The 12803-nt window shown below is 42.1% G+C and overlaps 1 protein-coding gene across 6 annotated transcripts in view; it reads left to right on the plus strand.

Moving 5' to 3' along the window:
- Positions 1–12803, plus strand: part of PITPNM2 (phosphatidylinositol transfer protein membrane associated 2) — a 129834-nt gene that overhangs the window by 33680 nt on the left and 83351 nt on the right. Inside the window, exon 1 of one of the 6 annotated variants that reach the window (XM_026859485.1) lies at positions 2817–2836. The exons of the other annotated variants lie outside the window; for them this stretch is intronic. The gene's annotated coding sequence lies outside the window, so the exon portion shown is untranslated. Of the gene's footprint in view, positions 1–2816; positions 2837–12803 lie in introns of those variants that run through there. 6 annotated transcript variants of the gene reach the window in all.

Genomic DNA, 12803 nt, shown 5'->3' on the forward strand with positions numbered 1-12803 from the left:
ACATGTATTTTCTGTCCGGTCAGTGTGCATCACTGTACTGCACAGGCTTCCCTGAAGCAAAGGGAGCAGTGCCGGTCCCGGGTCATTACGGACGTTAGTGCACAGCCCTGTCTCAGGGATGAGGGGGAAGGCAGAGGACCAGCGTGTGCCTCACGTTTTCTCCTCTCCCAAAGATAAATTGTAATTTTCTTTTTATTTTAAATGTGGTGTGGTAATGCAGTGGTTTTTGTCAGCTGGCAAAACTAAGGATTAGTCACAGAGGCTTGTTTTGTTTTCTTCTAGAGAAGCTGGCAGAAAGGTAGAAAGAAAAAAGCATACTATTAAACAAAAATCCCTAGAAAAAACCAACCATAAATCCCCAACTTTTCAAAGAGAATTACTGTATGGCTGTGTTTGCTCATCATGGGAATGTCACCTGGCTAGAGTGTCTCGGATTGCTCCTTTCTATTAAAATTAGGGATATTTCTGATTTTTGAGTTGTGTGTGGAAACGCAATGCAATGGAGGTAATCTCACCTGGCATAGCTAAGGAGATGGAAATAAATGGAAGTACTGCTCGCTTGTTCAGTTTGAGAGTTATTTTTTTCCACTGTACCAAATACGGAGATTTTTTGTTCTTCAAAGATCATCATTTAGAATAGAAACACTTTAATTATCATCCCAGATTGAGATGAATAGAGGTGGACTCTTTAAAAACATGTATCTTCTGTTTTGATTTGATTCCTGGCATTCTAGTTACTTCTATCCATGTCTTTGTATTTCCTTTCCTTTCACCTTCCCAAGTCTGACTGAAAGTAGCTCGGACTAGAAAAGCTGAATGAAGGCAATATTTGCCACAGGTGAGATAAGCAGTGTTTGTTGAGGAGGACGGCCGGTGGCCGGTGCCTTGCACAGGACCCGCAGGCTCGGCGCTCGCTCACTGCCCCGCGCAGTGTTGTCCTTGCTTGGGAACGCAGCCCGAAGGTGGGCGGCCGCAGGGTTGTGTTTTCAGCCAGCTCTGGCAAAGGCTGGTGGTTTGAAATTTGCCTGGGAATAAATAGTAAGTACGCCCTGGGATATACTTGGTGAGGCAGTTCCTGCAGATGTTCCAAGTTTTTTTGTGAAATGAGCAAGCAGGAAAAGCAGTGGGGCTTGCTCCTCTTATTTTTTTAGTGTTGTGGTTGTTTGTTTTTTGTGTGGGTTTGTTTTTTGTTTGTTTTGGGTTTTTTTAAGCTGTAGTAAGCTTGTCTAAATTTTCGACCTGTTTGCTTTTGTTTAATGTGGAATCCTAATGACCACATAGTCTTAATAAATGTCGGATTCCATACTAGTTGGAGATGAAATGATGGGGGCTCTGGGCTGTAAGCCTGTGGCTCTTCAGGTAATAAGGTGGCAGCAACTTTGATTCTACGTGTCAGCATCTTTAATGACTTTTTTGTTGAGGAAGGTAAGTGAAGCTGAAGGGCAAACAGATTGTTCCCTAAGCAGTGGGCTCATGGTCCAGGTTGAGTTTATATTTGTAGCTTTGTTTTGAATTTTGTTTTTATTGGCTAAAGCAATGCTTACGCTCTTCTAGTGCTCTGTGAACTCAGCTGCTGTGCCCTTCAGTGCCTCTGTACTTGGAGAGGGAGGAATGCATGTTATTTTGTGCGGTGGAAGTGCCTGTCTGTTTTCAGAGGCTCAAACTCTGTGAGAGATGTAAAACCTTTCAGTACCAAAGTATTGTCAGAGTGACACTAAACTTTCTTCTTGTCCAGATAAGTAATGGGAAGTTTGCTCAGATTTAAAAAATAATAATTTCTTACTTGTTACTTCATGTAAACACTGATGTTTGGGTTTTGTTTGTTTGGTTTTTTTTTTAATGAATTGATTCTCCCCTACCCCCCTCCCTGCTTTTGCAAGAGATATTTAACAGCACATGGAAAATGTGACTGACCCTTAAAGGTCAGATTCTAGTCTACCATTCTGCTTTTATTATCCTGCTTGTCAGAGGACACAACATATTTGCTCTCTCTCTTGTCCAGATCTGCTTTTTTGTGTATATCTATTTTTTTTTTTCCATGTGTGAATTTTAAATAGGATTTCTATAAAACATGGTGGCAGTAAAGCTGTTCCCAGAATGTAATTTACTGCATTTTGTAGCTTCTGTTCATCCTTTTTTGGTTTCTTGTTAACGATGATTGGAGTATGGCATTTTTATGCAGCTGAAAGGAAAGGTTATGCTATTACACGGATTTGTTTGGGGTTTTTTTTAAGGACTCTCTTACAATAATAAACATATACAGGCAGCAGTTACCAGAACTCATTATTAAGTAGCTGTAAAACCTCTAATGAGATAAACCATTTAATGTATTGACGTGTTAGTGTCTTTAGCTCTGCTTTTGATTAAGTGGTAGGTAGAGTATATATTTAGAAACTAATTCCAGAAAGAACCGTATCTGTCAGACTAAAGTATTTTTCAAGACCCAAAAAGCAATCGTGTTTTTTTTTTGTTTTGTTTTTTTTTTTTTTTCCTAAGCAGAAAGTCATCTGCTGTGTATGAAAGATGCTAGTGGTAAAGCTTTGGCTTACCAAAGGGAAAAACAGGGGCAATCAGCTCATAATATCACAACCATAATAGGAGAGCAAGATGCACACATTGCATTCTTGCTCGTGAAGCTCCCCATTTGACGACTGGCGTGATTTGTAGACTTGTGTAAGCTGCGCAGAGGGAACAGCAAAGATTCAGTGGCGTGAGCTGCTCAGTGTAACTTGCACATGATTTGAGTGCCTGGAGCAGGCGATGTTAATTTGAGGTGGGCTGTTTAAGCAGAACAGCTTCTCCTTAAGCACTGCAGGCAGCTTCGTGTTGTGCCACGGTAAGCAAGTTTGCTTTTTATTGCGTGAAGATGGTGTTTGTCGTGGGAATCTCTGTATGGTCCCGATGACAGTCACACTAAAATTTGTTGCTCTTTAAGCTAATGAGCCTGAACCAAACATCTCTGACCTTTTGAAAATTGTTTATGTCCAGATTTGCTTCCAAACCTCCTGGAACTTGGCTTGGCTTTTTACTTCTGGCTTTTGTAGGAAGGTACTGTAGTGTGTAGTCAATTGAGTTTAGCACCAGGCAAGCTGTGGATGTTATTCCTCTATCTGGAAGGGGGTTGGAGATGTATCAGGCATCTCACTGAATGATTCAGTTTGTAACAAACAACCTCCTTCCGTGCGTGTTTGCGTCTCCCCCAGTAGAACTGGCTTGCTTCTGCCAAGCACTGGAAATATGACTAGTTTTCCAGAACAAAAGCAGAACATCTCAAATTGTTTAAAATCCATCACTTAACCTTCTTGATTGTTTTCTTTCTTTTTCTCTTTCCTTTTCTTTGATGTCACACAAAAGTACTTCTCTGGAGTGGGCGAGTATGTAATGGAATATATTTAAGCTTTTTATTTGCTGGGAGTGGCTTATTAGCTTACAGCTGAATATGCGTGCTGTTGGGAGCAACGTAGTGGTTTGTTTGGTGGGTGTTCTTTCTCTGCGGGGAAATTTGTTTGACCAAAAGAATCAATTCCTTCTCTTACACATTCCAGTATTTATTTGCTTAATTGATCCTGCTAAGGAGAAAAACATATGTTCTGGAATGATTTACCCAATCTATGAAAAAGTTAAGAAAGTTCCTTTGTGTTTAGTGACATTAATAACAAGAACACCCCTGTAAGTAACAGGGAAGAAAGTTGCTTATAATGCCCAACAAGTTTGTCCTCTGAAATACTGCTGTTGGGAAAGCATGGTTATTCCCATCAGGCAGCCTGAGGGACCAAAAAAAAGTTTCGTTGGCATCAGCTTGGTGTTAACTGTGTTACCTCTGAATGCCTGAGCTGCTGAAGAACTGGGGAGGATCTTGCACATGTATATTTTTCCCACCAGAATTACTTATTTCACCATGGGTGTTTTATCTTGTCAGCTTTTTGAGGCTTTTCTCTTTCCCACTGTGGTTTCTATGGAAATGTCATGGGTTTGGGTGGTGTATAGTAACCCTCATGACTGCAGCACAGTCACTCTCTGTATTGCTTAGCTTGTGCTAATTTTGTGCCTGAATTGTGCCGCAGGAGGGGGGCAGAGGGTGTTTGACATAACTAGGGGTGCTAGTTACAGAAATGGCAATCCGAGAGATGCCTTCTCTGTCCTTTGGAGTTGAGAAGATTAAGCCAACAAGCTGCAGAAGCTGAACATTGCCAGGAAGGCTTGAGGCTGGACCTTCTGGTCACAGTCCCCCAGTGTGGGATGCATGTTAGGAGTGGTCCCAGGGATGGGGCTGTTGTTTTGAGGAGTGCAGGAGGAGAGGGGCTTCTCTGGCTGACCCTGAGAACGACACCTCTATCTAGCAAAAGCTTTGTCTCTGCCACCTTTTTCAGAAGAATTAGTATATGCTAAAACATCTAAGGGAACTGGGAGCATTCCTAGCTCTGTGCACAAAGCTGTATGCATTTAAAATAAAAATTGCTGACATTTCTTTTAACTGTCCTTGGTGTGAATCAAAGTACTGTTTTCCAGTATTTCTCAACACTGAGGACACCAGGCTGGGCAGCAGAGATATTTCAGCTCTGCGTACAGGATTAGTGGTGTCTTAAGGAAAAAAACTGAGGCACCTTGTGCTCCAGCAAACTAGCAACTTGCCATTGACAAAAAAAGCATGTGATATTGTCTAGTTAATGGTTTTGTGTTGAACAAGGATTCTAATCTGGAAATGCTGTCAATCACCTTCACAGTTGAAGAGCTTTAAGTGGGTTGTGTTTGCTGTTACCATAACTTTGTACGTGCTCATCTGCCATGCCAGCTTAGAGAGCTTCTTCCAAAGCAATGTTCAGTACAGATGGCAGATACTGTAGGTGTCTTTGGGTGTAAGAACTGAACTCTGAAGGTATAAATGCATTTAGTTAACTAATCCCCTTCCACTTTGAGTAGGACTTTAAGTGATCATTTTAACATAGGTCCTAGGGCACCTCAAACCATAAACGAGTGTCTGATGTGGGTTTTCAGCTGCCTTTTGATGCAAATACCATTGCTTTGCAGTTCACTCTGTTCTTTTGGGTGGGGCCTTTAAAACCTCCACATGCTCCTTAGGTTTCTTTGGATGCTTCCCTTGCCCTTGGTCTGACAGCAAGTCTGAAGTAAGAGGTGCTGGGCCACTTGGGGTGAAAGGTGCTAGAGGAGCACAGAAAACCATCCACTTTGTCCTTGTAATCTCCTCTTGTGCTGCACCCAGTGCATGTTGGTTTGGGTGAAGAGAGAGGGAGAGCTTCTCCCAGGAGGCTTTCTGTAGCCATTCACAAGAATGCTCTTTGAGAACATCACCGGAGGTGTGGATAAAACTAGAGGTATTAATGCATGCTTTTACCACATCATCTTAGCAAACCATTTTCTCCAATACATGGGACAAGCTAACCCGGAGCTTCCAGAGAGACTAAAGGAATTTGTCCCTGAATCCCAAAGGAGCTCAGTGCTGGGAAGCATTTGGGAGGCTGATACTGTTGTTTTGAAAATCTTCGAGGTGATTGCCAGGGAGACAATATGAGAAAATTACTTCCTTCTCCTTCAGATATGGTCAATTTATAACTGTTTGGCTAATCTGATTATTTTATCTTGCCTGGGATGATAGATGGGATAGATAGCTGGGCTCTGTTTATTTGGGTCCTTTTGTGCTAAAGGAGCATGACCTTATTTTGAAAGTGTAAAAAGTTTTACAGGAAAAAATACTGTAGAGAGGAAACTGTAGCTTTCTCTACTTTCCCCTGTGACAGGCTTTGAAAATTTGGTCATTATTCTGTAACACAATGTAGTTACAATCCTGTCTGTCAGCATGAAACTGGAAAGTATTTTCAGCTCAAAATAAACTCCACAAGGAGAATAGTTTCCATGTTATCCCCTATTCAGAGCAAAGCTACTGGGCTTTAGTCCTAAATAGGGATTCCAGCCAACTTTGGTGCTTTTAAGAAGCAGTAGTGGTTGTCCTAAATTTGACCACTAGCTTAACAAGTCTGCTTTTCTGCATTGCTCCTTGCATTGACCAAGTCAATGGAGGAAGTTTCACGTTGACTTCTCAGTGTTGCTGGTGCCTTCAGTTGCTTTGAGTGGTTTCAGTTGTGTAAAATGTAAGATGGAAAACTTTCCAAAATGTATGTATTGAGCCATCAGTTGACAAGTAATTTTCAAAGCTTTCCGGTGTCCTTTTTTCCTCTTTAGCCCTGCTGGGGGAAAAAATGCATTAACCTGTGCTTGAGAAGGCAATGATTTACTTGATTTTGATACAGTTGGACCTATTTGTTTTGTAAATAGGAGATAATTCTAATGTATTCAGCAGTAAATCATCCTTGAAGCCAGCCCTCTGAACAGTGCTTGCTCCTGCTCTTTCTCCCGACGGGGCTATTGGGATCCTGTTGCTGAATTTGTAGAGGAGAGTTGCCAGTCTCCCTAGATTTTTTTTCTCTTCTAATTTCAGTGATCAACAGGGATCGACTGCATCACTCATTTCAGATCCATTTTTAGAAGTAGCAGTTCTGGTTAGTTTGAAACTTGGAAGTTTTCTCTCCCATTAGCTAATTATGACTATTATGCTCTATTGTCATTCAGGATATTTTTGAAAATTAAGGGTGCGTAACAATGAAACTCATCAACGAGGCTCCCTAAGCCTATTGTGAGTCACCCTTGCTGATTTTAGTGACAAAAATAAGTTTTCTTTTACAACTGTTGGCTCCTGCAAGCCCCACAGTTACTCAGTGCAGGAGCAGGAACTGGTTTGTGTTGGCTCATGCACGTGGCCAGGGAGGCATCTCACCCACATGTGGCTACTGTCCAGCTGGTCAGCCAGCCTCTTGCCTCCCCACCTCTAGCCTAGGGCTAACTTGTTAAGTTTTTTACTAGCTTTTGAATGTTTTTGTTCTTTATCAACTTTATTGAAGCCGCTGAAGCTGAATAGCGCTGTTCTGAGGAAGGAGGGGGAGCTGCTGTTTGGCAAAAGCTTGTATTTTAGCAGAAGAACAGAGAGGATAAGGTCCTGGATTTACATAATTGTTTATGCCATTTTTAATTTTTTGTGTGGTTTCTGTCCTCTGGTCTTTTGTCTGTAAAATTGCATTAACAGGTGATGGTGAATGAGTGGAAGACTTGAGCAGAACAGACAGGCTGTGGTATGCAGCGTTCATCTTCAGGGAAAAAGCAACTAGGAGACTGGTTAAGGACCTCTTCCTTTGTTAACCTCGCACCTTCCCAAGAAGCACAATTTCAAATTACCTTTTTCTGCTTCTCCCTGCTTTGTTTTGCAAGGAATTGCCTCCAACAGAAGTCAAGAGACATTGGCCAGCTTCTCTGATGTGAGCTGCCACCTCAGAGGAGCTGGGTGAGCTGACGGGCTGCCCTCACACCCAAAGTTCTTCAGTTCCTAAATGATGGTGCTCTGATTTGCTTTCCTTCTAGCTTCCTTGCTGTTCCTCGGGTAGCATTCCTGTTCTTGGTAGGAAATAGAGCTTTTTATCACATGTTATACTGAGACATAAACCTGCCTCTAGCAGGTTGGGGTTTGGAGAGGCTTCCTGTATGGGCAGGTGTGATATAACTAATGGCTGGTGAGAGTTATGGGCATCCTTTGAGGCATTCAGACACCACACCAGATGAGATGGACCGTGAAGCTGATGCACAATGGCAGTTTGACTTTTTTCCTAATCTCTCTTCAGGATTTCTTCATTCCATCATGGCTTGGTGCCCTGCTTGCACCTGGGAGTGTTATGAATGTGTCTGTTGGGGGCAATTGACTTTCAGAATTTGGAAACATCATAGTACTGTGCTGAAGAGAGGGGGAGAGGGATAAATATATTAGTAAATCACAGACGAAGCCATAAGGCATCAGTCTGGCATGAGCTTGGTTTGTATCTTAATTGCATGACAAAACTAAACACAGAAATTGTGCATCTGAGCAACTGACAATCTCTTAGAAGTAGCGTATGTAATAAAATAACTTTTAAAAAAAATTGTTAGCAGGGTGTCACTAAAAGTATAGATTGTTAGTGTTGCCACTGCTTATGCTTTGCTTTTCTTTCTTGTAGTTATCATGACTGGTATTTTTAGGATAGCTTTGCAGCTTGTCTATTTTCTGCCAAATTGGCTAAAAATGTTGGTCTCACGTGACATGATAAATATTCTCTTGGAAACCGATGCTGTATATATCCTGAACTTCTCCTTCTGCTGATGTCTGGATTCGTTCCTTAAAATTGCAACAGCAGGAGCTGGAGGAAAGGTGTCCCTTCTTATTAAAGCCTGTGCATATGGCTGTTAGAGTCGTAAGGCTTGAATAGTCTTTGCAGATAAAGCTGATAGACTGGAATGTTTTTGTTTGCTTTAGCTTTTGGGTGGTATTAGCCTTAGTTGTAACCTTTTTCAGTTTCTGTTATCTTTTATATGGACTTCCTAGAGCTCTGATCCTGCAGTGAAATCCATGCAGATAGAGTCCTTCTGCACTGAGGTCTGAGGTCGCAGTAATGAGGCCAGACACCGAGCACGGGGCTGCTGCTGGACTGCTCTCCTGTGACACCTCTCCGCTCGGCAGTGCTCAATCCTTCCTGCTGGAGTCAGAGGGCTTTTCTGTTTTTATTTATTTACTTATTTTAGGGTTGCCCTTACAGGAGCTTTTCTCTACTAATGTGTCTTCTGTCTGTTCATAAGACATCTAGGTCTTCATCTTTAGAGGTGTTGAGGACTGCATGTTGTTGGTGCCCTACTCCAGGACTTGTCCTGCCTGAGCTCCGACCTGTAGTAGCTATCTCATGGTCAGCCAGCCCTGCTCTGAGGTTTGTGGAGCCTCAGCACAGATTGAACATATTCACCCAGAACAATGCATTTCCTTGTGCCTTACATCTGTGAAGACCTTGCTTAATGTGAAAACTCAACAGGGTAGTGGGAATCTGCTGGTGAAAGTGGAAATTGCTGTTCTCTTTTCAATGACAGCCTCCAGTTCCAGGCAGCTGTGAGGTGCTACTGGGTAATCCCTGGGTGGAAAAGGCATCATTTGTGTGCTCTTTCAGACAAGGTGCAGCTCATGGACCGGCCTTTTCCTTGTGCGTTTGGGCAGCATTGTGGAGGCAGACCTGGGGGTTTTCTACCTGGCCCTTGTGTATGTGCTGTTGCAGCTGATGTTGCTGGGAATGCTACATCAAAATACCATCTAGGACTTGTGAAAGACTAATGTACTATTTGTGTTATTGATTTCTGGACTTAGCTGTCACTCCGGATTTTAGCTTACTGATACAAGCAAAATAAAAGCGAACCTGTGGAAAAGCAGAAATTGAACTTTTAGGCTAATGAAGCTGTATTGTGTCTGACAAATGGGTAGCTATTCTCCTGGAAAAGGGGGGAGGGTTGACTTTTTAATGAGAAATTATTAGATGTTGAATAGCTGTTAAATTGCTGTATTAATAAAATGGACAATCCTCTCTAGCTTGTCTCCTTAAAGTATTTTATTAATTGAGAACCCCCTTTAATCCATTCTTCTAAAAATTAATTAACATTTTGAAAAACACTTCTTTGACTGTAGCAGCCTGATTCAGATTAAATTGGGGTTATGTCATGACTGCTTCCTTCATGTCCTTTAGCTGCAATTTATGGACTTTGTTGATAATACTAACTTCATATGTAAGAGCTTAAGACTTCTAAGAAAAAGTCTAATGGGCTCTTTTTTGCTGTAGCATTCTGAGTTGGCAGCAAATAGAAAAATAGAAATGAGATGAGAAAACAGGGTCTGATGCCTGGAGTGAGAACTTTGGATATTTATTTTCAGTTCAGCTACTGATTTCTGATTTGACTGTGAGCCAGCTTTTGCAGTGAATTTTGGACTAAACTATCCAAACTTAACTGTCCCTCAGACAGTTGCGTTACCTGTAGAATGCAGGTACCTTTTATTGCTCAGAGTAATTAGCCTTTTCTTCATGCCATGTAGTGACCAAAATTGAAATGTTCATGCTCTTTGGCTCCTCTACCTGCAAGGCACTGTTACAGGTTCTGGATGTGACAAAACCTCCAGCTTTTGGTGGTTTTGACTTTCCACTTGTCAGTTCCAGAGGCTTTTAGATGCTGTCATGCTTGGAGCAGGTGTGGAGGGTGAGCAGTATCTCCTCTCATGGGCAGGTAGGTCTGGTGCTGTCTGTTAGGGGCCAGCATACATGTGTGCTCTTGATGTCCCTGTCTAAGAAAGTCCAGATCCTGAATCAGGTCACTGTTTACAAAGCAGATTTATGTCAGATATAAATACAGCTGTAATGCCCTTTAATGAAGGGCATGTGTGGCTCTTGCAAAGGCTGTGCAGCACTCCTGCTCTCTGATAGCTGGCAGACAAAGCTGGAACAGAAAAGATGGAGAAATTCTCAAGGTTTAAAACAAGGGGCCAGACCAGAGCAAGAATTATAAAGCCAGGACAAGAAACTGCACCACTCAGTCAAAGCCTTCAGAGCCATCCCTGAGATCTGAACTGATAGGATTTGACACTTTCTGTTCTGTTCTTTGCTTCCTCAGCTGTTGTCAGGCTGGAACAAGGCTTATGTCCTATGGTGCATCTAATGAAAAGGAAAATTTTGTGCCCTTTGTGGACTTGCTTTTCTAACACTTATAAAGGACACTCCAAAAAAGGATACTCCAGATGCAGTTTGGACATTTGGGAATGAAGAACAGAGAAGAAAAGTTTATTTGAATGGGCCTTGGAGGTCAGGAAAGAGATTTTATTCCTTTTGTTTTGCTTCTCATGAAATTGTTTTCTTTTGTCCCATGTGTGCAGAATGACACCTTGTTGTAGGACATCCTGATTGACTTGTCAAGTTTAATTTGTAGTTGGAGAAGACAGTTGAAATCCCATTTAATTTGAGGAATAAAACTACATGGAATTCTAACCCAAGTCCTCAAGGAACATGAGAAATCTGCCCTTGGGAAAATTCTCTACTTGCCTTGTTGGGATGAAACCACAATATGTGGTCTATAGCTGTTGAATGTTTTGTTACATTCAGAAATTCTCCATAGGAGAGGGTTGTTTCCTGGAGAGGAGTCTGAGTGAAGCCAGATCTTGGCATTCTGAAACCAGTGGCGGGGGGAGAGGCTATAAGAGGGCTTCAACAACAAAATAAAAGGCCAAAGGAATTGCTTCAGCATTTTATCTTGTGGATTTGACAGCTGAAAAGTTAGTTTGTTTTGTGATTCCCAAGATACTAATGCTACTGTTGGGTTCAGAGCACAACTTTATTACATCTGATAATGTTATCCACAGCAAGGATTATTTGCACAGGCTTTGGGGGATACTGCTTTATGTGAGGGTTTGAGTGTCTTTTGATCTTTACTAGTTTCTTTTCTTGTCTTGCAGAAGCAGTCAGGAGCTCTGTAGCCCTTATAGAAGAGGGAGGGATGAATGTTTGGTTGTGGCTGTGCTTATCCCAAGTGTCATGAAGCCACACGAGGTGGCAGGCTGCCTGGGTGGCTCTGATAGTCCGCACTTAAATTACTGCATCAAGCAAATCTGGATCTACTCAGACTTAAAACAGAAAAGTTCGTGAAGCTTCTAGGTGCTTTCCTGCAGGAGCAGGGCATGTCTGCGTGCTATGGGAGATGGGATGGGATGTGTGCAGAGAACCTCTGGGTTCTTGGAGTAATTAATTAACTGTGATATCATTTCCAGCAATTATTTTATTTTCTGCAGAAATTAGTGATAGCTTCAAAGGCAGTTGTTAAGAAGAAAAAAAACCCAAACCTTTTGCATTTTATTCTTGCAGAATTGAACTAGTTATCAGGGAAACTGAGCTTACTTGAGCTACACCACTCCCTACTCCCTACTCTATGTAAAGAAAAATTATTTTGTCGCAGAAGTTGGACCCAGGAACTCCTGAACCTGCTCTGTCACTAATTCTCTTTTGAATGTTGGACCTCAATTTCCCTGCAAACGAGGGATAATGATGGTTGGCCTAGGTCCTGAGGCCAGGGCAGAGCTTTAATGCATTTATCAAGTGCTTTGAGATGGCTGCAAGAACAGCTGGGCACCAGCCAGGCACTACTGCTGTTGTAGATCTAGAGCAGCCACTCTGCTGTGCATGTGCTTACTCAGGTTGGGTGACTCAGTCAAATAGTGTTGTTTCCTCTTTTCTTGCCAGTAGCTGCATTTGTCTCCTTAGGCACTGCTCCTGTCCTTGGCTTGAGGCGAATTAATCATTTGTTATTATTTTTTTTGGAGTCTGCCCTTATGGGACTCATGGGTTTCTGACGGAGGGTGTCCAGCCTGGCTGGAGGTGCTCATGTTCCTTTCACGATGCCATTTTCTTTCCCCATTTCATGACATCTTGTTTCACAACCAGTCTGCAAAGTGATGGAAATGGTAATTGAATTGCATGTCAGGAAAACCAAATAAATGCAAGACTATACAGCTGGCCCTGAGTTTAATCTAGAGAAGGGTTTATAAGTATTGTGTAGAAACTCGCTGTACTTTATGTTCAGAAAAGCTTGTACAGGAGTTATATATACAAAGGTGCAGCTAGTTTCCCTCCTGGGAGTGACAGTGTCACTCTCTGGTTTAATCAGCCTCCTCTAGGCCAATTCTGTCTCAGCACCTGGGTGTTTTATTATGATTGACTTTACTGCAGGTGTCCTCTGCCTTGAGGTGCGTGAAGGTTTCTCTGCGTTGTGGGAAATACAAAGATGGATGGCTGTGGCAGGAGCTGTTGGGAAGGTGGTTGGTACATTCAGAGAAGGAATTGAAGAGGTGATTAAAAAAAGAAAAAAAAAAAATAGCAAGAAGGTGAAACCAGATGTGTATGTGTATGGCTTTTTGT

This window comes from Athene cunicularia, assembly GCF_003259725.1.
Source record: "Athene cunicularia isolate RWA chromosome 15 unlocalized genomic scaffold, athCun1 chr15_part1, whole genome shotgun sequence".
Taxonomy (NCBI): Eukaryota; Metazoa; Chordata; class Aves; order Strigiformes; family Strigidae; genus Athene; species Athene cunicularia.